Source organism: Monodon monoceros, unplaced genomic scaffold (assembly GCF_005190385.1).
Source record: "Monodon monoceros isolate NGI ecotype Baffin Bay Population unplaced genomic scaffold, NGI_Narwhal_1 Super_Scaffold_19, whole genome shotgun sequence".
NCBI classification, from domain to species: Eukaryota; Metazoa; Chordata; class Mammalia; order Artiodactyla; family Monodontidae; genus Monodon; species Monodon monoceros.
The window spans coordinates 62263037-62287121 of record NW_021703775.1 but is presented as its reverse complement, the minus strand read 5'-3'; the positions used below and the strand labels follow the sequence as shown (position 1 = coordinate 62287121).

General features: G+C 42.3%; 1 protein-coding gene and 1 non-coding gene across 5 annotated transcripts in view; one reads left to right on the top strand and one right to left on the bottom strand.

Annotated features, from left to right (window-relative positions):
* The window catches only part of LTBP1 (latent transforming growth factor beta binding protein 1), a 423359-nt gene that overhangs the window by 7033 nt on the left and 392241 nt on the right, over positions 1–24085 (top strand). The window lies entirely within an intron of this gene.
* On the bottom strand, positions 576–682 carry LOC114901170. Its single transcript, XR_003795051.1, has one exon. It is a non-coding gene; the product is annotated as a U6 spliceosomal RNA (small nuclear RNA).

The window sequence follows — 24085 nt, the reverse complement described above, 5'->3', positions numbered from 1 at the left end:
CGTGTGGCACAGACCGCCCGGTGAAGGGGGAAGGACCCAGAGGTCAAGTTCACACTGGGTCAAATATGTGTTCTCAGCACTGGTTAAAACAAACATTTAGGAACCATAAATCCTGGGCTGCGATCATACTTAAACCTTCATTGTGAAACCCTGCAGCCCCTGGGCCAACCTGAACACCCCGCCCTCCCGCCCCTGCCCGGCCTGCTTTAGTGAAGCGTTTCTCTGCCCGTTGAACCCTTGGCCCTTAGGAAGCCTGCCTTGTTCAAAGGACCTTTGGCCACCACAGGAGTCTGCTGTTTCTGAGCCTGTTATTTGTTGTCTTGGATATTCCAAACATACTCAAACATGTTTGGGAGCTCAAATCAGTTTTCCTAAAATGCAGATTTTGCTTCCACGTTCTTCCTAGCAATGAACAGGGCAACTAGGAGTGCTAGGGCGGTGTCACCACTCTTGTAACACTGACCAAGATCAGAGCAGGGGCTGAGAAGCTGCTGCTGAGGGCAGGGTAATTTGTGCAGTGCCTTGGAGCCTGTGAAGGGCGTTCGCTTTCTTTCTTTTACTTTAAAAAAAAAAAAAAAAAAAAGGAATGCTTCATGAATTTGCATGTCATCCTTGGGCAGGGGTCATGCTAATCTTCTCTGTATCTTTCCAATATTAGTATATGTGCTGCAGAAGCCAGCACTGGAGAGCATTTTCTTGACCTTCACACCCTGGGAGTGTAGACCAGGCAGCCATGATCTATTAGCCCCTTTTTAAACGGGGGACAGGGCTCAGACCCCACCCCAGCTCTGTGGCTCTTGGTTTATTGTTCTTTCTACTGCCCTAGGCTTCCTGGACGTCCAGTGTGGCAGCATCTCTCTTGAGGTCTTGGTCTTCGACTCTCCTGACAGCCCTGCTTTGGACTGGCTTTCACTGCCTCTGTTCGCTGTGTGATCTCCCAAGCCTGTAACAAAGTACCACAAACTGGGTGGCTTAGAACAACAGAAATGTATTGTCTCAGAGTTCTGGAGGCTAGAAGTCCAAAATCAGGGTGTCGTGAGGGTTGGTTCCTTGTGAGGGAAGATCTGTTCCAGGCCTCTCTCCCTGGCTAGCAGAAGGCTGTCTTCTCCTTGTGTTTCTTCACCTCATTTCCCCTCTAGGCATGTCTATCTTTGTGTCCAAATTTCCCCTTTTTATAAGGACACCCGTCATATCAGATTAGAGCTCACCATAATGACCTCATTTTTAACTTGGTTACCTCTGTAAAGACCCTGTCTCCAAATAAGGTCACAAACTAAGGTACCAGGGATCAGGAATCCAACACAGCTTTCTTTGTGGCGGGGGGGTGGGGGGGACCATTCAACTCGTGATAGAAGGCCATAGATGCTCTGCACGTGGGCTTGAGAAGTGGGCTACTCAGAGCTGGGCCACCCCTGAGGCAGTCAGGGATTCCCTAGCAATGACCCCAGGATGGGTGGGCAGAGGCTCAGTTGCGCTCCTCCCACATAGTCTGTGACTGTGGATCTAATGCGGCTTCTTCCCTAATTCAGGAGCTCTGGCTGCTTCAGGGAGCAGCAAATGTGAGGAACTGGCCACTGGTGATTTTGGTTATACCTCTGGGCATTTCCACTTGTTCTGCTTTAAGGAGATTCTGTGGTGCCTCTTAAACATGAATGTGCAGCTGGTCGCTGGAGGAGTTTGTTAAACTGCTTTCTTGAATCAGAGTCTCTGGGATTTTTATTTAATGAGCACATCAGGTGATACTGATGGAGGTGGCCCACCTTTTGAGAAACAGTGATCCAGAAGGAACCCTGTCCTGGGCAATATTTATGACACTTTGTGTGGGAATCTGAAAGCCAAGCCTAACACTTAGCAATTTAGAAATTTGTCAAGGCGGGAGCCCTCTAAACATTGCTTTAGGTCAGTTTTAAATAGTACGTACAAAGATGGCTGCATACAGGGTTATTACACCCAGTGTTTCTTTTGTTAGTTGAATGATAAATACATATATTTTTACAAGAGTTGGACACTTGCAAAATTGTTAATGACACATAGGTGGTTAAATAAAGTGGTTTTAAAAAAGGTTGAAACACTTTGGAACACATTGGGCGCTTTTTCCACTAAATATTTTATTTTTAACTATAAAATATTTTAAATACACAAAAATGCAGGAAATAATACATCCAGCTGCTCATGTTTTTAAAACCACCCTGATGTGATAATTAAGCACAATAATTTACAGATAAGGGAGAAACTATGGTCTTATCTTGCTCTTTTTTTTTTTTTTTGGCTATGTTGGGTCTTCATTGCTGCACACAGGCTTTCTCTAGTTGTGGTGAGCGGGGGCTACTCTTCATGGCGGCGCACAGGCTTCTCATTGTGGTGGCTTCTTTTGGTGGCTTCTTCTTCTTCTGGGCGCGCGGGCTTCAGTCGTCGTGGCATGCGGGCTCAGTAGTTGCAGTGCGCATACTCTAGAGCATAGGCTCAGTAGTTGTGGCACACAGGCTTAGTTGCTCCGTGACATGTGGGATCTTCTGGGACAAGGGATCGAACCCGTGTCCCTTGCACTGGCAGGTGGATTCTTAACCACTGTGCCACCAGGGTTATCTTGCTCTAACTGCATGTTTTACTAATGAAGTTTCCTATCTTCCTAGGGGAGAGAAAATAGTACATAATTTGTTGGTGTGACACAAAATGGTTGTTTTGGTACTTATGGAAAAATACATCAGAGCTGTATTTGTATAAGCTCACGTGCACCTATTCATTTGCCTAGCTTATTATTAAGGATTGAACATTTCATGTAAGCACAGTCCATTGGGCACCAAGAATCTGTGTGCACGGTGTCATTTAGACCCAAGACAATGTGGTTACAAGAAGGAAATGCTACCTGTTACTGTCCCACCTGACCCGCCTTTCTTGCTTTCCTCCTCTTTCTCTCTGTCCTTACTAGGCCTCAGTTTTGCTTGCCGTGAACTAGAGTCAGTATAGGTCCGTGGTTAGAAGTTCAGTCTTTGGAGTTAGAATACAAGGCACCTAACTTGATGTTAACACTTTGTCAACACATCCCCACTATGTGACCTTGGACTGTGAGAGCTGGGGCAAGGCTAAGTTACCCCATTCACAGGACAGGTGTGATGATGGTTTGTGCCATCATTCAGAGGCTTGTTGGGGGACCGCATGAAGTAATAAACAAAGAGTTCTTGGAGAGCAGCTGTCCCCCTGCCCCCCGCACAACAGTATTTGACAGATGTGAGCTCTCAGCGGTTCCTGTTTGCTTGCTTAGACCCTCTCCCTCCTGGGTGCCTCAGCTTTTTACACACCCCTCTTGGTGTTTCTCAGATCCCCTGGTGAAAATCATGGCTCTCTCTTCCCCTCTCTGGGAGCACTCTGTTTTCACTCTTACTTTGCTCTGGGTATGGCTGGACCAGGGGAGAGGGGCATCTGCCTCCCCATCAACGTGGAGCTCCTGGGGAGCGGCATTTTCTTTCTTTTTTTTTAAAAACACTTTTAAAAAATAAATTTATTTATTTATTCTTGGCTGTGTTGGGTCTTCATTGCTGCACACAGGCTTTCTCTAGTTGCGGAGAGCGGAGGCTACTCTTCCTTGCGGAGCTCGGGCTGTAGGGTGCGCAGGCTTCAGTAGTTGTGGTACATGGGCTTATTTGTCCGCGGGATGTGGGATCTTCCCAGACCAGGGATCCAACCTGTGTTGGTCCATTCATCGGCAGGCGGATTCTTAACCACTGTGCCACCAGCGAAGTCCTGCAGGATTTTCTTTGTGTCATTTTAAGTACCCAGGCTCTGTTCCTTGCCATAGTACAAATGCTAACTGAATCGAGTAGAATTGAATTGAACCAGCATCTCTGATTTTGCTGTGTTGTAAATACTATCCTCTAAATTCTACCTAAAGAATTCTACTTCCTTTTTTGTTTCCTCTCACCTTTGGGCAATAATTTTCCATTGGTTTTCTTTCTACTATTTTTTCTGTGTGCTTATCCCTTGCCTGACAGACACTGCTTATTATGACAGCTTTTCAAGGACACACCACCTTATTCCATTTCCTCCTACTTCTCTGAAGGCTACCCTGGCATGGCCCAAACTTTAAGACAGCTTTTCCTTTCTCACTGCCAATTTTAGAGTCTTTCAGCTAAACATCATCTGATAGAGATTTGGGACTAAGTAAAATGAATGTTGTATGATTTTCCCTGTAATTTTAGATCCCCAAATACTTCTCTTGGCCAACTACACTATTCCCTGTGGTTTTTTCACTCCATTACATTTGAGTAATATTGTTGGCATGGACCTAAGTAAACAGTTTGCGAAATGTCGTGTTTTGTAAATTAGGAGATGGATGGGCTGGTTTTTTAATACATGCTCTTGGTTCTGCTGGACCAGAGGAAGGATGAGTTTGGTCAGTAGATGGGAAGACAAATTGGAGGAAGGTTTTTTTTTTTTTAAAAATTTGTTTTGTTTATTTATTTTTGGCTGCATTGGGTCTTCGTTGCTGCATGCGGGCTTTCTCTAGTTGTGGCGAGTGGGGGCTACTCTTCGTTGCGGCGTGTGGGCTTCTCATTGCGGTGGCTTCTCTTGTTGCGGAGCACGGGCTCTAGGCGCGTGGGCTTCAGTAGTTGCGGCACTTGGGCTCAGTAGTTGTGGCTCACGGGCTCTAGAGCACAGGCTCGGTAGTTGTGGCGCACGGGCTTAGTTGTTCCACGGCATGTGGGATCTTCCCGCACCAGGGCTCGAACCCGTGTCCCCTGCATTGGCAGGTGGATTCTCAACCACTGTGCCACCAGGGAAGTCCCTGGAGGGAGGTGTTTTTAACTGAAGTTGATGTGGTCCATTTACTCATCAGTTATTTAAAGGTGAGAACTAAATGGTTGGAGGGAAACCTTCAGAAGTATATTTTGGTAATGATTTAAGGGAGAATCTTCACAGGGGAAAGAAGATGTAACCAGCAAAAAGCCACTGGAGGAAAAGAGGATCATAAAATAAGGAATATATAATAATAAGGATCCTTTGTCTTTGTAGACTTTAAAATGTTTGTATTTCTTATAGGATTACCAAACAATTCCAATCTCCCTTTCAATCTTGCAGGAACTTCAGTTTATCATTGTTACTATAAAATAAGAGTAGAATCTCTATCCTTTCATCCATATGTGTTACATTTAACACCATATCAAGTGGGCAGTTAACAATTAGCATCTTCAACATGTTTCATTGTAAAAGCCATTTAAATCGGCTAAGAGGTACCACCTCACCTTGATGAATCATTTGCTACATTGGTTCAAGAGTGGGAGTGCTTCCGTCTCTGCCATTAGCTGTGAAGTTTCAAGCAGATCAATTAGTTAACTCCTAAGATTTTTTTTCAAGCTGAATGAAATGAATGGGGATAGGGCCATTCATCACCCAACCTAATTCAAGTCATTCTTGTGAATATTGGGCATACAAATCCTTTTCTGTCTTAACTTTTTTTTTTTTAATTGGGGTATAATTGCTTTACAATGTTGTGTTAGTTTGTGCTGTACATGAAGTGAATCAGCCATATATATACATATATCTCCTCCCTCTTGGACCTACCCCCTCCCCGCCCCAAATCCCACCCATCTGGGTCACCACAGAGCACCAAGCTGAGCTTCCTGTGCTATACAGCGGGTTCCCACTAGCTATCTATTTCACACATTTTTTACATTGTATCACTTTTGTGTGTGTGCACTTGTGGGTGTGTGCTTCCCGGCTTGATGTGAGCTCTGTCTGTGAGGGTAGTGATCAATACCATAACCATCTTTTTATCCTCGGACCTAGTAAGCACATAGACTTTTATGGAAGGAAGGAATGAATGAATGATTAAATGGATGAATGAATTCATTTGTTGTACTTTCACTGAGTCCCTGTGTGCTAGGTACTGGCACACAGAAGGTGTTAAGATTTATTTTCTATGAAGAAAATAAAACAGGGCGAGAGGATAGAGAGTGATGGGGGCCGGGGGAAGGGGGATGGAGTAAGGAAAGGTCACTGTAAGGAAGTGGCTTATGAGACCTATGTGATATGAAAGGGTCTGGTGGAAGAGCCTTTTTGGACAGGAGAACAGCTAGAACAAAGGCCCTGGGGTGGGAATACGCCTGGCCCTGTACAGGGACCCAGAAGTGAGTTTCGTTGGGTTGTTAGGCTAGAGTAATAGGTGATAAGGGAGACAGGGCTGGATCGCCAGTCAGGTCTTGTAGGCTGTGGAAAGCCATAAATAGGGGACTTACAGCTTACAAATGCAAGTAGATTTTATTATTAATGAATAAACACAATACAGGATTTGGTATTTATCAGCACTACTTTTCTATGTCTGTGAGTCTGTTTCTGTTTTGTAAATAAGTTCATTTGTATCATATTTTAGATTCCACGTATAAAGTGGAAGTAAGTAAGTGGACTTAATTCACTTAGTATGACAGTCTCTAGGTCCATCCCTGTTCCTGCAAATGGCATTATTTCATTCTGTTTTATGGCTGAGTAGTATTCCTTGTATATATATGCCACATCTTCTTTATCCATTCATCCATTGATGGACATTTAGGTTGCTTCCATGTCTTGGCTATTGTAAATAGTGTTGCTATAAACATTGGGGTTCATGTTTCTTTTCAAATTATAGTTTTCCCTAGATATATGGCCAGGAGTGGGATTGCTGGATCATATGGCAACTCTATTTTTGGTTTTTAAAGAAACCTCCATACTGTTTTCCATAGTGGCTGCACCAATTTACATTCTCACCAACAGTGTAGGTGTTTTCTCCACACCCTGTCCAGCATTTGTTATTTGTAGATTTTCTGATGATGCCCATTCCAACTGGTGTGAGGTAATGCCTCATCGTAGTTTTGATTTGCACTTCTCTAATAATTAGTGATGTTGAACATCTTTTCACGTGCCTATTGGCCATCTGTATGTCTTCTTTGGGGAAATGTCTATTTAGGTCTTCTGCCTATTTTTTGATTGGGTTGTTGTTGTTTTTGTTGAGTTGTGTGAGCTGCTTGTACATCTTGGAAATTAAGCCCTTGTTGGTCACATTGTTTACAAATATTTTCTCTCATTCCATAGGTTGTCTTTTCATTTTGTTTATGGTTTCCTTTGCTGTGCAAAAGCTTATAAGTTTGATTAGGTCCCATTTGTTTATTTTTGCCTTTCTTTCTATTGCCTTGGGAGACTGACCTAAGAAAACATTGCTAGGATTTATGTCAGAGAATGTTTTGTGTATGTTCTTTTCTAGGAGTTTTATGGTGTCATGTCTTATATTTAAGTCTTTAAGCCATTTTGAGTTTATTTTTGTGTATGGTGTGAGGGTGTATTCTAACTTCATTGATTTACATGCAGCTGTCCAGTTTTCCCAACACCACTTGCTGAAGAGACTGTCTTTTCTTCATTGTATATTCTTGTCCATTGTATATTCTTGTCTCTTTTGTCAAAGATTAATTGACTGTACGTGTGTGGTTTTATTTCTGGGCTTTCTATGATGTTCCATTGATCCATACGTCAGTTTTTGTGCCAGTACCATGCTGTTTTGATTACTGTAGCTTTGTAGTATTGTCTGAAGTCTGGGAGGGGTATGCCTCCAGCTTTGTTCTCTTTCTTCTGGATTACTTTGCAATTCTGGGTCTTTCATGGTTCCATATAAGTTTTAGGATTATTTGTTCTAGTTCTGTGAAAAATGTCATAGGTATTTGATAAGGGATTGCATTAAATCTGTAGATTGCTTTGGGCAGTATGGCCATTTTAAGTGTACTAATTCTTCCAATTCAATGTTTCATTGTTCTTAATGTATAAGTCTTTCACCTACTTAGGTTTATTCCTAAGTATTTTTTTTTTGGATGTGATTTTAAAAGGGGTTGCTTTATTACTTTCCCTTTCTGATATTTCATTGTTAGTGTAAAGACATGCAACAGATTTCTGAATGTTAATTGAAAAATAATGTTTTAAATAGAAAGTTGAATCACCTTTATTGTTAATTTTTTTTTTTTTTTTTTTTACGGTACGTGGGCCTCTCACTGCTGTGGCCTCTCCTGTCATGGAGCACAGGCTCCGGACGCGCAGGCTCAGCGGCCATGGCCCATGGGCCCAGCCGCTCCACGGCATGTGGGATCCTCCTGGACCGGGGCACGAACCCGCGCCCCCTGCATCGGCAGGCGGACCCTCAACCACTGCGCCACCCAGGAAGCCCCCTATTGTTAATTTTTATTGATGAGAAAAGCTGCATATAGAATAGTGAAGTACCCAAGGCCATACACAAATTACTGTTGCAGTCTAACTTCCTGCATTGTACCCAGATCGCCAGACCAGCCCCATGCTGATTGGACCTCTGTGCCTTTGCTGAGCTCTGGCAGAAGGTGACACTCTCACCAGAGCCATGAGGCCAAGACTTAGGATGGAAGTTTGAGGATCAAAAAAAAAAAAAAAAGTCTCTGGTCACTGCTGTGTTGAAAAGCAAACTAGGGGGGATCTTCACATGGTACTAAATAAAAAATAAAACGTTAAATCCTTTAAAAAAAACTTTAAACATAAAAATGCCAATCTTGTGCTTGTAGAAAATTCACAGAGAGCAGTTAGGATGTGTTAAAGTAAGAGTATAAAATTTTTGGAATACATTTGAATTCTGTTCTGAAGTTTTCTTCGATGCCTCTGCCCCATGCAACTTATTGTTGGTGGGGTGAGCCCGAGATAGGTGCAAAGGTAGCCTCTGCTGGGAGATTTTGTTCCTATTTGTAAATGAGGTTAATACCACCCTCTGCAGTTAAGATCAGATAAAATGAGGCTCATGAACAAGCTTCACAGGAGAGCCCTATAAACATAAGGTGATATTATTAATAAAGTTTTTCTGTCTGTTTTGTGAAAACTTTTCAATTGTTGGTGAAAATTTTTTTTCTATAATGTGTTAGTATACTTCTTTTCTTGAAAATTAGAATGCTTGGGACTTCCCTGGTGATCTAGCAGTTAAGACTCCGCACTCCCAGTGCAGGGGGCCTGGGTTTGATCCCTGGTCAGGGAACTGGATCCCGCATGCGTGCCGCAACTAAGAGCCCACATGCTGCAACTAAAGATCCTGCACGTGGCAATGAAGATGCCGCGTAACGCAACTAAGACCTGGTGCAGCCAAATAAATAAATATTTAAATATATATATATATATATATATATATATATAAGAAAATTAGAATGCTTAATGTATTTCAGTAAGTTTTGGGGGTCATAGATCTTGTGTATCACACATTTACATTGATCATCCCATTTATGGTCTCTGGGGGCACATCCTGGAAGTTGGCTTGAAAATAAGCAAAAATACCTAAATCTCCACGTTAATTCCCCGTCCACATGCACGAGTGATTCGCTTTATTCTCCTAAAAGTAGAGTGCAGGCAAAGACGAAGATTTCTTCTTTTGAGAAAGCTCCGTTTCTTTCTTATTGTGATAGTGAAAAGGTTATGTTTTTAGCCCAAAATTTCTCAGTAATTGGAGGTGAAATAATACAGATGATAAATTAAAGTCAGGGACCCTGTTTTTGTTTTACTTTGTATCCTTTGGGAAGCTGGCCTACCCAGTGGTTCTGCATATACAATAGACCCTTAGTTGCTTGATTAATAAGCATTACAAGTCACATTTGTTTTGAGGGAAAGACCAGCTGAAATTCATTTAACTCAGTGGCTACCAGATTATGTCAGTAAGCTGTTCCTTTTGTTAGAGAATGTATATTGCAACAAACCTCCCTGGGTGACAGTTTTTAATGCTCAATGTTGAGTGCTAGACGCTCTTTCTCTGGTAAAATTGCCCCATTCCTTCCTATAATACAGACTGCTTGAGTGGCACTTCATAGACCTAGGGATTCTCAAAGCATGGTCCCTGGACCAGGGGCAGCAGCATCGCCTGGGAACGCATTAGAAATGCAGATTCTCAGGCCCCACCCTGGACTCGCTGAAGCAGAAACTGAGGTTGGGGCCCAGCACTCTGTGTTTTAACGTGCCCTCCAGGGGGTGCCGTTATAGTTGTGGTTTGAGAACCACTACTCTCGCTAAACCCATCTCCTTCTCCCTTTCTGTGTCCCCCCTGCACCCCTCCTTGATCATCCAAGGGGGAGAAGGAGTACAGGGAAATTGGCTCCTTTGGGCTCCAGGCCTTGGGGACTAGAAGCGTGTGTTTTCTCCCCTTCCCAACGGAACGGAGCGATTCCCTTGTCTCAGGTGGGAATTCTGGACCTGAGCAGATGCAGCCGTGCACATTGACACACAGTCTGTTCTGCACAGTGACTGAGGAGACTTGGAGAAGCCGTTTTGCCAGCCAGTGAACGTGGGTTTTGTACCTTTGGGCCTTCCTAGTTCTGTTCTTTACTGTGGACAATGCTGAAATCACTTCTTCATGTTCTTCAGAGCTGCAGTTATCAGCTTTGTGTGGTGCATGGATCCCCTCTGTCTCACAACCCCCTGTGGGATGTATAAGAAATGCAAGTTGTGGGAATGAACTTATTTAGGAGACAGAAACAGACTCACAGACATAGAAGACAAACTTATGGTTACCAAAGAGGAAAGAGGGTGGGGAAGGGATAAATTAGGAGTTTGGGATTGGCAGATACAAACACTATATATAAAATATCAATAGATAAATCACAAGGTTCTACTATATAGCACAGGGAACTGTATTCAATGTCCTCTAATAAACCATAATGGAAAAGAATATGAAAAGGAATATATATATATATATATATATACACACACACACATACTGAAAAACTTTGCTGTACACCAGAAACTAACACAACATTGTAAATCGAGTATACTTCAGTTAAAAAAAAGAAATGCAGGTTATGGGGCCCCACCCCATACCTACCACAGTGGAACCCCCAGGGATGACCCTCGTTTTCACAAGCACCCAGCCAACTGATCCACATGGAAGCTTGAGGACCCTGGGCTTAAAGTGGGTATACTGAAATAAAAGATGTCACAGGCAAGGAATGATGAGAAAGGTATTACACAATAAATAAAAGGAACAGGAGTGAATGTGACATCTTGTTTTGGAGGCAGGCGCTGTTACTCGTTTCCAAGATAGTTTAGAAGTGAAATGAAGAGCAAGCTGTGGTCCAGAACATGCCCTTGGCATTGGCAGGGACAAAGCTTTCTTGTGTGAAGATGAGGAAGTTCAGATGGAGAATGGACAAGGCAGAGTTGCTTGGCCATTCCTTGGGGTCCTGCTGACTCATTCCTGGAAGTCACTGGAGGAATGCATCAGATCTTTGGAAACTGACCAGTTGAGAATTTCAGCAATGACACACAGTTTTGAGATGTGTATTTAGGAAAAGAATTGCCTATAATAAGACTAGGAACCTTTGTAGAAAAAGAGTGAATGAGGAGTTGCTTTGCTTGTCCTGTGAAATAGGGACTGTTTTTCCCCATCACATATCTTTTTTTTTTTTTCCTGCAAAATAATGAATGCAAAAACACTTTATCTGCATATGGAAGAAAAATTAGGTTTTTAAAAAATATTTATTTCTTCTCCAAGTAGAAAGTTTTTTTGGGGGGGAAGGTAGCTTATTTAAATCATCAGTTACTGTGGTAATAGTTATATATGGTTAAAAGTAAATATTTTATCTTTTCTTCACAAACATGTAGTTATTTCCAAATACCTACATGTTACTTTTGCTAAAACATTCAAATGTTTGAATACCATGTAGACAAGGCCATAATACTAGAAAATGGTGCTAAAATTTTGAAAAGACCCAAACTTCAGGAATGGCTTAAAATATGAATTTAAAAAAAATTAGTTTTCACTCCTTCTGTCTTAGTATGGGTAAACCCTTTTTTTTTTTTTTTTTTTTTTTTTTTGGGACACGGGCCTCTCAGTGTTGTGGCCTCTCCTGCTGCGGTGCAGAGGCTCTGGAAGCGCAGGCTCAGCGGCCACGGCTCATGGGCCCAGCCGCTCCACGGCATGTGGGATCCTCCCGGACCGGGGCACGAACCCATGTCCCCTGCATCGGCAGGCAGACTCTCAACCACTGCGCCACCAGGGAAACACTTTTTTTTTAAACAACTGTTAACATTTTTATAGCTGAGTTATCTCTCTGTATATGTCCTTAGAGGCCTATATCTCACATTTGCTTATTAACCTTTCATTTTAATTCACTAAACTTCTTATAAATTACCTACTATATAGAAGGCCTTGTGTTGTGGGCTAAGAAGACCCTGCTCTGTGGAGCTGACAGTCTAGAAAGGACAAGATGACATAATACTAGGAGTGTGGCAGACACACCCTAAGATAACCCCTGATGGGTGACACCCTTGTATAATTCCCTCTTCTTGAGTGTGAGAAGAACCTGTGACTTGCTTCAAGTCAATAGAATATGCGAAAGGTGACGGAATGTCATTTCCTTGACTTTGTTGTGTTATATATGACTCCATCTTAGCCAACTGGAGTGAGAGACTTCCTGCTGGCTTGGAAAAAGTATGCTGCCCTGCTGGGCTTGTGGCTTGCCTATGCAGAGGGCAGAGGACCATGTGGCAGGAAGCTGTGGGCTGTCTCTAGCTGGTAGCCAGTATGAACCTGGGGTGCTCAGTCCGACAGACACAAGGAAATGAAGTCTGCCAAAAACCTGAATGGTCTTGGAAGTAGATTCTTCCCCACCTGAGCCTCAGATGAGACTGCAGCCCCACTGACGCCTTGACTATAGCCTTGTGAAGAACTAGGTCCTGAAGCAGAGGACTGGGTTCATCTGTGCCCAGACTACTCACTTATAGAAACTGTGAGATGATAAATGTGTATTGTTCTAAGCCTTTGAAATGGTGATGCTTTGTTAGGTACCACTAGAAAATTGATACAAGGAAGAATGTGCAGGTGCCGGAAGAGCAGCCCAGCCCCAAGTCATCTAACGAGCACCTAGTGAACACGTTCCATGTGTCATCCACTTTCCCAGCACTGGAAGTGCAAACATGAATAAAACATGGTTATACCTTCAAGTAGCTCCCAGTCTGGAGTAGTGGGGCTTTGAGGGAAGGATGTTGCTCTCCCTTGGGGGAATATTAGAGTAGAAATTATTTGAAATGGCTTTTGAGGATAGAGAGAACCTGGACTTGGGGAGTCTGTTGGTGGGAAAACCTCTCGTTCAGGTAATGGATGGTGCTGACTTTACAGTTTGGCTGGAAAAGGGGTTTTCACTTTTGGAGGGTTTGGATTTGCTTTAACCATAAGTCTTTATTGAAGAGGAGGAATACCATTGCAGTAGATGAATAAGTCACCCTCATAGATTAAAGGGGTAAGCTCTATGGCCAAAGTGGACAGCATAACATTTTATTTTAAAAACAATAAAATTACAAATCATAAGGGCTCTGAAGCATCCTCTGATAATCTTTCCCTTTCATTCAAGTCCTATATTGGATCACTGAATCATAAAACCAGATTGTCAAAATAGTCCTGAATAATTTTCTTCTAAGCCAATTTTTTTTTTCTTATTGAGGGGGACTTGTGGGTAATAAAGACAGCAGCTTACATTTGCTATGTTTTTAGCCTTTAGCTGAGGGCACTCAAATGAGGTCCTCTAAGGACCCCTTCCAAGGATGCTGTTTACAGAAGGTACCTACCATGCTACAAGGTGGTGTCCATAACAGGATGGCCTCACCCACAGCTCTGAGTTCCTAAATATGTCAGTTCAAAGAGGACCATTGTGTCTCTTCTTTCCAGTGTGTACCTGGACAAGCACAAGACTGTTGGCTTCTGCTTTATGGCCGGTGATCATCTCATAATAGTGCTGATATTACAAGTGCTTTTGGCCAAGCCTCTTTTTTTGGATCTGAATACATTTCAGGTTCCCCTTCATCTCTCCTGATCACTCAGCTTGGTGGTATAACACATGGCTTTGAAGGGCTTCTCTGATCTTGTGATCTTATGAAATCTCCTTTCCTGATTGTTTTTCAAAAACAGGAGAGCAGTTTTTCTGGCCTGTTTTAACTCAGGTGTACCTGTAGAGTGGGCTTGGTTTGTGGGCCTGTGGGGCCAGGATGTGAGAATGGAAATCAAATTCTCTTCTTCTCTAGGCTCCAGGCCCCAGTGGGGTGGCAGAGGTCCTGTAGGCAGGTCTGGGGATGTTGAGGGGTGAGAATGCGGACATTCAGGGGTGGATGGTGCCCTGTGTAACCCTCCAGGGGCACTTCTTGGTTTCTTCTGGAAACAGCAGGGAAGACCAGAGTGTTCCCTTTTCCATCCCTTCCATATCTGGCTTTTGATCAGCTTTTTTCCCTTTCCCACACCTTTAAGATTCTCTGCCCATCTATTCCTGAAGGAAGGTCACAGATAATTTGAAACCTTCTGAGGGTGTTTTCTGCTATCAGTTGCAGGTGCCGGAAGGTTTCTTTTCTATTCTTGTGCCTAGTACATGGTATACACTCAAAAAATATTTTTTGGGCTTCCCTGGGGGCGCAGTGGTTAGGAGTCCGCCTGCCGATGCAGGGGACACGGGTTCGTGCCCCGGTCCGGGAAGATCCCACATGCTGCGGAGCAACTGGGCCTGTGAGCCATGGCCGCTGAGCCTGCGCGTCCGGGGCCTGTGCTCCGCAACAGGAGAGGCCACAACAGTGAGAGGCCCGTGTACTGCAAAAATAAAATAAAATAAAATAAAAATTTTGAATGAATGAATCTTTCACATCTTTCTGACCCTGTTGGCACAATTGAGTCTTATACACACAGAAGACTGAATTTGATTCATCTATATTTCTGAGGGAAGTCTAGACTCTCAGGGCAGGGGATCAGCTAGGACTTTTAGGATGATGTTGGTGAGCACATCGATTGACTGGAGGATAAAGCAGAAGCAGCTGGAGCCAAGTGGAGTGGGCGTCTGCAGGGTGTGGTGCGAGAGAGGGTGGACTCTGAGGCAGAGTTAAGCAGGACCCTGTGGTCGTAAGTGGACGTTACACAGACTGGCCGAAGGAAAAGAGGCTCCTTATTGCCAGGTAACTGGGAGGCCTAAGGTTGATGCTGGCTTTAGGTCTTGCTGGATGTAAGGGTTTGCATGGTCATAACAGGACCAAATTGGCTACATAATCTGCAGTGCTCAGTGCAAAATGTGGGAACCCTTGTTAAAAACCATTCACCTAGCAGTAGGTTAAGTGTTAGCTATTGTTAATTTCCAAGCAGGACTAGTAATAACCAAGTGTAAGTCCAGCATTTTACCATTTGGGGAGCTGCTTGATCCGGTGCTTATTATGCCCACCGATATTCTGTGTCTATGCAGTTTGCAGAGGTTTCAGGCCAATTAGCTTACAATCTCTTCAGGTCTCCTGGGTATTATCATGATCTCTGGGTGTTCTGCCAGCCTGAAGTGCTTCTAGAGCTCACATTTAATTTTCAGATTTCAACCCAGTGATGACTATTTTTATCAGATCATATGGAGACAAACTATAGAGGAGGTAAAGAAAATATTTTTTAGTGTGAGTTTAGTATGAGTAACTTTTCCATCAAGTTCTAATGGAGTTCCAGTTTAAAAATCTCAATTAGAAACACATGGAGTTTCCCAAAGCTTAACACTGTTGGTTTGGACTCATATTATTCTTTACTATTTGCTTATATTGTTTACATGAAGACTGGTATCTGAGTCACTAACCACATTTTCATGAATTTGGGTGCTTTTCGTCTAGGTTTCTTGAATACCGTCTTTGATGACTGTTTTATAAACTGCTAAATAGATGAACGTGTGTGTGGGAGGGTTCTTCAGATACCTTGTCTGATTCATAGCACAGCACTGCAAAGCAGCTGTGTGGGGAAAAGTCCGAACGTTCCCTTAGTCTTTTTTATGACTCAGGTTGGTATTAGGATTCTACCTGTCTGTGCAGCGTTTTCATCTGAGACAAATTAACTAAGCTTTTGGGTGCCACGTAAAGGAAGGTGAATGTCAGAGTTTTCCACGAAGAGATGAGTCACCTCTTTAACTGTGTAAGGCGGTTGAGGGGCATCCTTTCTCTCGGGAAGCGCCGGCATTTGTTCATTGCTCACGGTGGACAGTTCATTGCTCACAGATAAACAGTTTACTTTCAAAGATTATAATAGCTACTACCCCTGGCTCCAAGTAGGATTACGCAGTTAATAAAGATAGCTGTGGCAGATTTTTGTAAGTATGATGACAAAACTTTGACTTAAGAAGAGAGTGCTTCTTTTCTTTTGCTTGAATTTGTTACTCATTTTGCTTTTTATCTCCTATCACAGAACTTGTTACTCAAAGTTACAAAACAAAATATGATCTCATACTTGCTTACCTTTCTTTTTATATATTTGCCCACAAAAATACATGTAACTATAGGGAGTTTAAGCCAACACGTTTTTTTTAAAACATCTTTACTGGAGTATAATTGCTTTACAACGGTGTGTTTCTGCAAGCCAACACATTTTTTTTTTTTTTAAAACATCTTTACTAGAGTAGAATTGCATTACAATGTTGGGTTAGTTTCTGCTGTATAACAAAGTGAATCACCTATACATATACATATATCCCCATATCTCCTCCCTGTTGTGTCTCCCTCTCATCCTCCTTATCCCACCCCTCTAGGTGGTCACAGAGCACGGAGCTGATCTCCCTGGGTTATGCGGCTGCTTCCCACCAGCTATCTACTTTACTTTGGTAGTATATATAAGTCGATGCCACTCTGTCACTTCGTCCCAGCTTACCCTTCCCCATCCCCGTGTCCTCGAGTTCATTCTCTACGTCTGCCTCTTTATTCCTGTCCTGTCCCTAGGTTCTTCATAACCTTTTTTTTTTTTTTTAGACTCCATATATGTGTTAGGATACGGTGTTTGTTTTTATCTTTCTGACTTACTTCACTCTGTATGACAGTCTTTAGGTCCATCCACCTCACTACAAATAACTCAATTTCGTTCCTTTTTAAGGCTGAGTAATATTCCATTGTGTATATGTGCCACATCTTCTTTATCCATTCGTCTGTCACTGGGCATTTAGGTTGCTTCCATGACTTGGCTATTGTAAATAGTGCTGTAATGAACACTGGGGTGCATGTGTCTCTTTGAATTTTGGTTTTCTCTGGGTATATGCCCAGTAGTGGTGTTGCTGGATCGTATGGTAATTTTGTTTTTAGTTTTTTAAGGAACGTCCATATTGTTCTCCATAGTGGCTGTATCAATTTACATTTCCACCAACAGTGCAAGGGGTTCCCTTTTCTCCACACCCTCTCCAGCATTTAGTGTTTGTAGATGGTTTGATGATGGCCATTCTGATGATGGCCACTGGTGTGAGGTGATACCTCACTATAGTCTTGATTTATATTTCTCTAATGATTAGTGATGTTGAGCATTCTTTCATGTGTTTGTTGGCAATCTGTCTATCTTCTTTGGAGAAATGTCTATTTAGGTCTTCTGCCCATTTTTCTATTGGGTTGTTTGTTTTTTTGATATTGAGCTGCATGAGCTTCTTGTAAATTTTGGAGATTAATCCTTTGTCAGTTGCTTCATTTGCAAATATTTTCTCCCATCCTGAGGGTTGTCTTTTCGTCTTGTTTATGATTTCCTTGGCTGTGCAAAACCTTTTAAGTTTCATTAGGTCCCATTTGTTTATTTTTATTTCCATTTCTCTAGGAGGTGGGTCAAAAAGGATCTTGCTGTGATTTATGTCAGAGTGTTCTGCCTGTGCTTTCCTCTAAGAGTTTTATAGTGTCTGTCCTTACATTTAGGTCTTCATCCATTGTGAGTTTATTTTTGTGTATGGTGTTAGCGAGTGTTCTAATTTCATTCTTTTACATGTAGCTGTCCAGTTTTCCCAGCACCACTTATTGAAGAGGCTGTCTTTTCTCCATTGTATATTCTTGCCTCCTTTGTCAAAAATAAGGTGACCATATGTACGTGGGTTTATCTCTGGGCTTTCTATCCTGTTCCATTGATCTATATTTCTGTTTTTGTACCAGTACCATACTGTCTTGATTATTGTAGCTTTGTAGTATAGTCTGAAGTCAGGGAGCCTGATTCCTGGAGCTCCATTTTTCTTTCTCAAGGTTGCTTTGACTATTCAGGGTCTTTTGTGTTTCCATACAAATTGTGAAATTTTTTGTTCTAGTTCTGTGAAAATTAGAACTAGAACAAAACTATGGCATTGGTAGTTTGATAAGGATTGCATTGAATCTGTAGATTGCTTTGGGTAGTATACTCATTTTCACAATGTTGATTCTTCCAATCCAAGACCATGGTATATCTCTCCATATGTTTGTATCATTTTCAATTTCTTTCATCAGTGTCTTATAGTTTTCTGCATACAGGTCTTTTGTCTCCTTAGGTAGGTTTATTCCTAGGTATTTTATTCTTTTTGTTGCCATGGAAAATCGGAGTGTTTCCTTAATTTCTCTTTCAGATTTTCATCATTAGTGTATAGGAATGCAAGAGACTTCTGTGCATTAATTTTCTATCGTGCTACTTTACCAAATTCACTGATTAGCTCTAGTAGTTTTCTGGTAGTGTCTTTAGGATTCTCTATGTATAGTATCATGTCATCTGCAAACAGTGGCAGCTGTACTTCTTCTTTTCCAATTTGGCTTCCTTTTATTTCTTTTTCTTCTCTAATTGCTGTGGCTAAAACTTCCAAAACTGGGTTGAATAATAGTGGTGAGAGTGGGCAACCTTGTCTTGTTCCTGATCTTACTGGAAATGGTTTCAGTTTTTCACCATTGGGAATGATATTGGCTGTGGGTTTGTCAAGTATGGCCTTTATTATGTTGAGGTAAGTTCCCTCTATGCCTACTTTCTGGAGGGTCTTTATCATAAATGGGTATTGAATTTTGTTGAAAGCTTTTTCTGCATCTATGAGATGATCATATGGTTTTTATCCTTCGATTTGTTAATATGTTGTATCACATTGACTGATTTGTGTATACTGAAGTACCCTTGCATTTCTGGGATAAACCCCAGTTGATCATGTTGTATGATCCTTTTAATGTGCTGTTGGGTTCTGTTTGCTCGTATTTTGTTGAGGATTGTTGCATCTATGTTCATCACTGATATTGGCCTGTAGTCTTCTTTTTCTGTGACATCTTTGTCTGGTTTTGGTATCAGGGTGATGGTGGCCTTGTAGAACGAGTTTGGGAGTGTTCCTCCCTCTGCTATATTTTGGAAGAGTTTGAGAAGGATAGGTGTTAGCTCTTCTCTAAATGTTTGATAGAATTTGCCTGTGAAGCCATCTGGTCCTGGGCTTATGTTTGTTGGAAGATTTTTAATCAGTTTCAATTTCAGTGCTTGTGATTGGTCTGTTCATATTTTCTTTTTCTTCCTGGTTCAGTCTCGAAAGGTTGTGCTTTTCTAAGAATTTGTCCATTTCTTCCAAGTTGTCCATTTTATTGGCATAGAGTTGCTTGTAGTAATCTCTCATAATCCTTTGTATTTCTGCAGTGTCTGTTGTTCTTTTTCATTTCTAATTCTATTGATTTGTGTCTTCTCCCTTTTTTTCTTGATGAGTCTGGCTAATGGTTTATCAATTTTGTTTATCGTCTCAAACAACCAGCATTTAGTTTTATTGATCTTTGCTATTGTTTCCTTCATTTCTTTTTCATTTATTTCTGATCTGATCTTTATGATTTCTTTCCTTCTGCTAACTTTAGGGTTTTTTTGTTCTTCTTTCTCTAATTGCTTTAGGTGTAAGCTTAGGTTGTTTATTTGACATGTTTCTTGTTTCTTGAGGTAGGATTGTTTTGCTATAAACTTCCATCTTAGAACTGCTTTTGCTGCATCCCATAGGTTTTGGGTCATCGTGTTTTCATTGTCATTTGTTTCTAGGTATTTTTTGATTTCCTCTTTGATTTCTTCAGTAATCTCTTGGTTATTAAGTAGTGTATTGTCTAGCCTCCATTTGTTTGTATTTTTTACAGATTTTTCCTGTAATTCATATCTAGTCTCACAACGTTGTGGTCAGAAAAGATACTTGATATGATTTCAGTTCTCTTAAATTTACCAAGGCTTGATTCGTGACCCAAGATATGATCTATCCTGGAGAGTGTTCCATGAGCACTTGAGAAAAATGTGTATTGTGTTGTTTTTGGATGGAATGTGCTATAAATATCAATTAAGTCCATCTTGTTTAATGTATCATTTAAACCTTGTGTTTCCTTATTTATTTTCATTTTGGGTTTCCTTATTTATTTTCATTTTGATCTGTCCAGTGGTGAAAGTGGGGTGTTAAAGTCCCCTAGTATGATTGTGTTACTGTTGATTTCCCCTTTTATGGCTGTTAGTATTTGCCTTATGTATTGAGGTTCTCCTATGTTGGGTGCATAAATATTTACAATTGTTATATCTTCTTCTTGGATTGATCTTTTGATCTTTATGTAGTGTCCTTTTTTGTCTATTGTAATAGTCTTTATTTTCAAGTCTATTTTGTCTGATATGAGAATTGCTACTCCAGCTTTATTTTGATTTCCATTTGCATGGAATATCTTTTTCCTCCCCCTCATTTTCAGTCTGTATGTGTCCCTAGGTCCAAAGTGGGTCTCTTATAGACAGCATTTATATGGGTCTTGTTTTTGTATCCATTCAGCCAGTCTGTGTCTTTTGGTGGGAGCTTTTAATCCATTTACATTTAAGGTAGTTATTGATATGTATGTTCCTATTACCATTTTCTTAATTGTCTTGGGTTTGTTATTGTAGGTCTTTTCCTTCTCTTATGTTTCCCACTTAGAGAAGTTCCTTTAGCATTTGTTGTAGAGCTTGTTTGCTGGTGCTGAATTCTCTTAGCTTTTGCTTGTCCGTAAAGGTTTTAATTTCTCCTTGAAATCTGAATGAGATCCTTGCTGCATAGAGTAATCTTGGATGTAGGTTTTTCCCTTTCCTCACTTTAAATATGTCCTGCCACTCCCTTCTGGCTTGCAGAGCTTCTGCTGAAATATCAGCTGTTAACCTTATGGGGATTCCCTTGTATGTTATTTGTTGTTTTTCCCTTTCTGCTTTTAGTATTGTTTCATTGTATTTAATTTTTGATAGTTTGATTAATATGTGTCTTGGTGTGTTTCTCCTTGGATTTATCCTGTATGGGACTCTCTGTACTTCCTGGACTTGACTGACTATTTCCTTTCCCATATTAGGGAAGTTTTCAACTATATTCTCTTCAAATATTTTCTGTACCTTTCTTTTTCTCTTCTTTTTCTGGGACCCCTATAATTTGAATGTTGGTGTGTTTAATTTTGTCCCAGAGGTCTATGAGACTGTCCTCAATTCTTTTCATTCTTTTTTCTTTATTCTGCTCTGCAGTAGTTATTTCCACTATTTTATCTTCCAGGTCACTTATCCGTTCTTCTGCCTCAGTTATTCTGCTCTTGATTCCTTTTTGAGAATTTTTCATTTCATTTATTGTGGTGTTCATCATTGTTTGATTGCTCTTTAGTTCTTCTAAGTCCTTGTTAAACGTTTCTGGTATTTTCTCCATTCTATTTCTAAGATTTTGTATCATCTTTACTATCATTACTCTGAATTCTTTTCCAGGTAGAATGCCTATTTCTTCTTCATTTGTTTGGTCTGATGGGTTTTTACCTTGCTCCTTCATCTGCTGTGTGTTTCTCTGTCTTTTCATTTTGCCTACCTTTCTGTGTTTGGGGTCTCATTTTCGCAGGCTGCAAGTTTGTAGTTCCCGTTGTCTTTGGTGTCTGCCACCAGTGGCTAAGGTTGGTTCAGTGGTTTGTGTAGGCTTCCTGGTGGAGGGGACTGGTGCCTGTGCTCTGGTGGATGAGGCTGGATCTTGTCTTTCTGGGGGGCAGGACTGCATCTGGTGGTGTGTTTTGGGGTGTCTGTGACCTTATGATTTTAGGCAGCCTCTGTACTAATGGGTGGGGTTGTGTTCCTGTCATGCTACTTTGGCATAGGGTGTCCAGCACTGTAGCTTGCTGGTCATTGAGTGGAGCTGGGTCTTAGCGTTCAGATGGAGATCTCTGGGAGAGCTTTTGCCGTTTGATGTTACAGGGAGCTGGGAGGTCTCTGGTGGACCAATATCCTGAACTGGGCTCTCCCGCCTCAGAGGCACAGGTCTGACACCCAGCCAGAGCACCAAGACATTGTCAGCCACACGGCTCAGAAGAAAAGGGAGAAAAAAAGAAAGAAAGAAAGAAAAAATAAAATAAAATGAAGTTATTAAAATAAAGAAAAAAATTATTAAAAATAAAAAAAATTACAAAGTCATAAAAAAAGAAAAAAAAAGAAAGAAAGAAAGAAAGAAGAGAGTAAGCAAACCAAAAAAGAAATCCACCAATCCACAGGTGCTAAAAGCTATGCTAAAAAAAAAAAAATGGACAGACAGAACCTTGGACAAATGGTAAAAGCGAAGCTATACAGACAAAATCACACAAAGTTCTCCGCCTCAATTCTGGGATGATTCGTTGTCTATTCAGGTATTCCACAGATGCAGGGTACATCAGGTTGATTGTGGAGAGTTTATCCAGCTGCTCCTGAGGCTGCTGGGAGAGATTCCCATTTCTCTTCTTTGTTCGCACAGCTCCCGGAGTTCAGCTTTGGATTTGGACCCGCCTCTGTGTGTAGGTCGCCTGAGGGCATCTGTTCTTCGCTCAGACAGGACAGGGTTAAAGGAGCAGCTGATTCGGGGACTCTGGCTCACTCAGGCCGGGGGGAGGGAGGAGCACGGAGTGCGGGGCGAGCCTGCGGCGGCAGAGGCCGGCGGGACGTTACACCAGCCTGAAGCACGCCATGCATTCTTCCGGGGAAGTTGTCCCTGGATCCCGGGACCCTGGCAGTGGCGGGCTGCACAGGCTCCCAGAAGGGGGGTGTGGATAGTGACCTGTGCTCGCATACAGGCTTCTTGGTGGCGGCAGCAGCAGCCTTAGCGTCTCATGCCTGTCTCTGGGGTCCGTGCTGACAGCCGCGGCTCGCGCCCGTCTCTGGAGCTCCTTTAAGCAGCGCTCTGAATCCCCTCTCCTCGCGCACCAGGAAACAAAGAGGCAAGAAAAAGTCTGTTGCCTCTTCAGCAGCTCCAGACTTTTCCCCGGACTCCGTCCCGGCTAGCCGTGGCGCACTAACCCCCTGCCGGCTGTGTTCACGGCGCCAACCCCAGTCCTCTCCCTGCGATCCGACCGAAGCCCGAGCCTCAGCTCTCAGCCCCCGCTCGCCCCGGCGGGTGAGCAGACAAGACTCTTGGGCTGGTGAGTGCCGGTCGGCACCGGTCCTCTGTGTAGGAATCTCTCTGCTTTGCCCTCTGCATCCCTGTTGCTGCGCTCTCCTCCGTGGCTCCGAAGCTTCCCCCCTCCGCCACCCGTAGTCTCCGCCCGCGAAAGGGCTTCCTGGTGTGTGGAAACCTTTCCTCCTTCACAGCTCTCTCCCACTGGTGCAGGCTCCGTCCCTATTCTTTTGTCTCTGTTTATTCTTTTTTCTTTTGTCCTACCCAGGTACATGGGGGGGTTTCTTGCCTTTCGGGAGGTCTGAGGTCTTCTGTCAGCTATCAGTGGGTATTCTATAGGAGCAGTTCAACGTGTAGATGTATTCCTGATGTATTTGTGGGGAGGAAGGTGATCTCTACATCTTACTCCTCTGCCATCTTGAAGGTCTCCTCCTGCCAAATCATTTTTACATGGACCTCTGGTGTCCGGAATTGCATTAATCATACTTTTTGGTTCGTTGCACACTATCATTATTACTTGCAAATGAACTTTTGTGATTCTAATGAATTTTTTTTTTCTCGACTCATGGTTGTATAATTTAACTTTTCAGTGAAGTTTGCAGAATAATCGCCACTTGAGCTATCTAAACACGAAGCTGGCTTTTGGTGGGTTCGGAAAGCATGTAAAAGTCACGTAGACTTTCATGATCAAAATAAGGTTTTGGGATCAGAGGATGAACTCATTGGCTGCTTTGACTTTTTCCTGTTACAGAACTTCAGGGATAAGTGACACATTGATGCTTGGCAAAGAGACATGGGGTAGGGCTTCAGGGAAGTGTTTTCAGTTGTTGTACATGACACAACATGCCTGTCATCTTCAGTGGGTGTCCTGACAACGGGAAGGGGGGTGGCTGGAATCCTACTGGAAATGATCTAGAAAACCAGACCTCTAATCCAGCTACCCCATCCCCACTCCAGCCCAGGAATCCTCCAGACACCTCTTCCGCAGGACACTTAGCCTC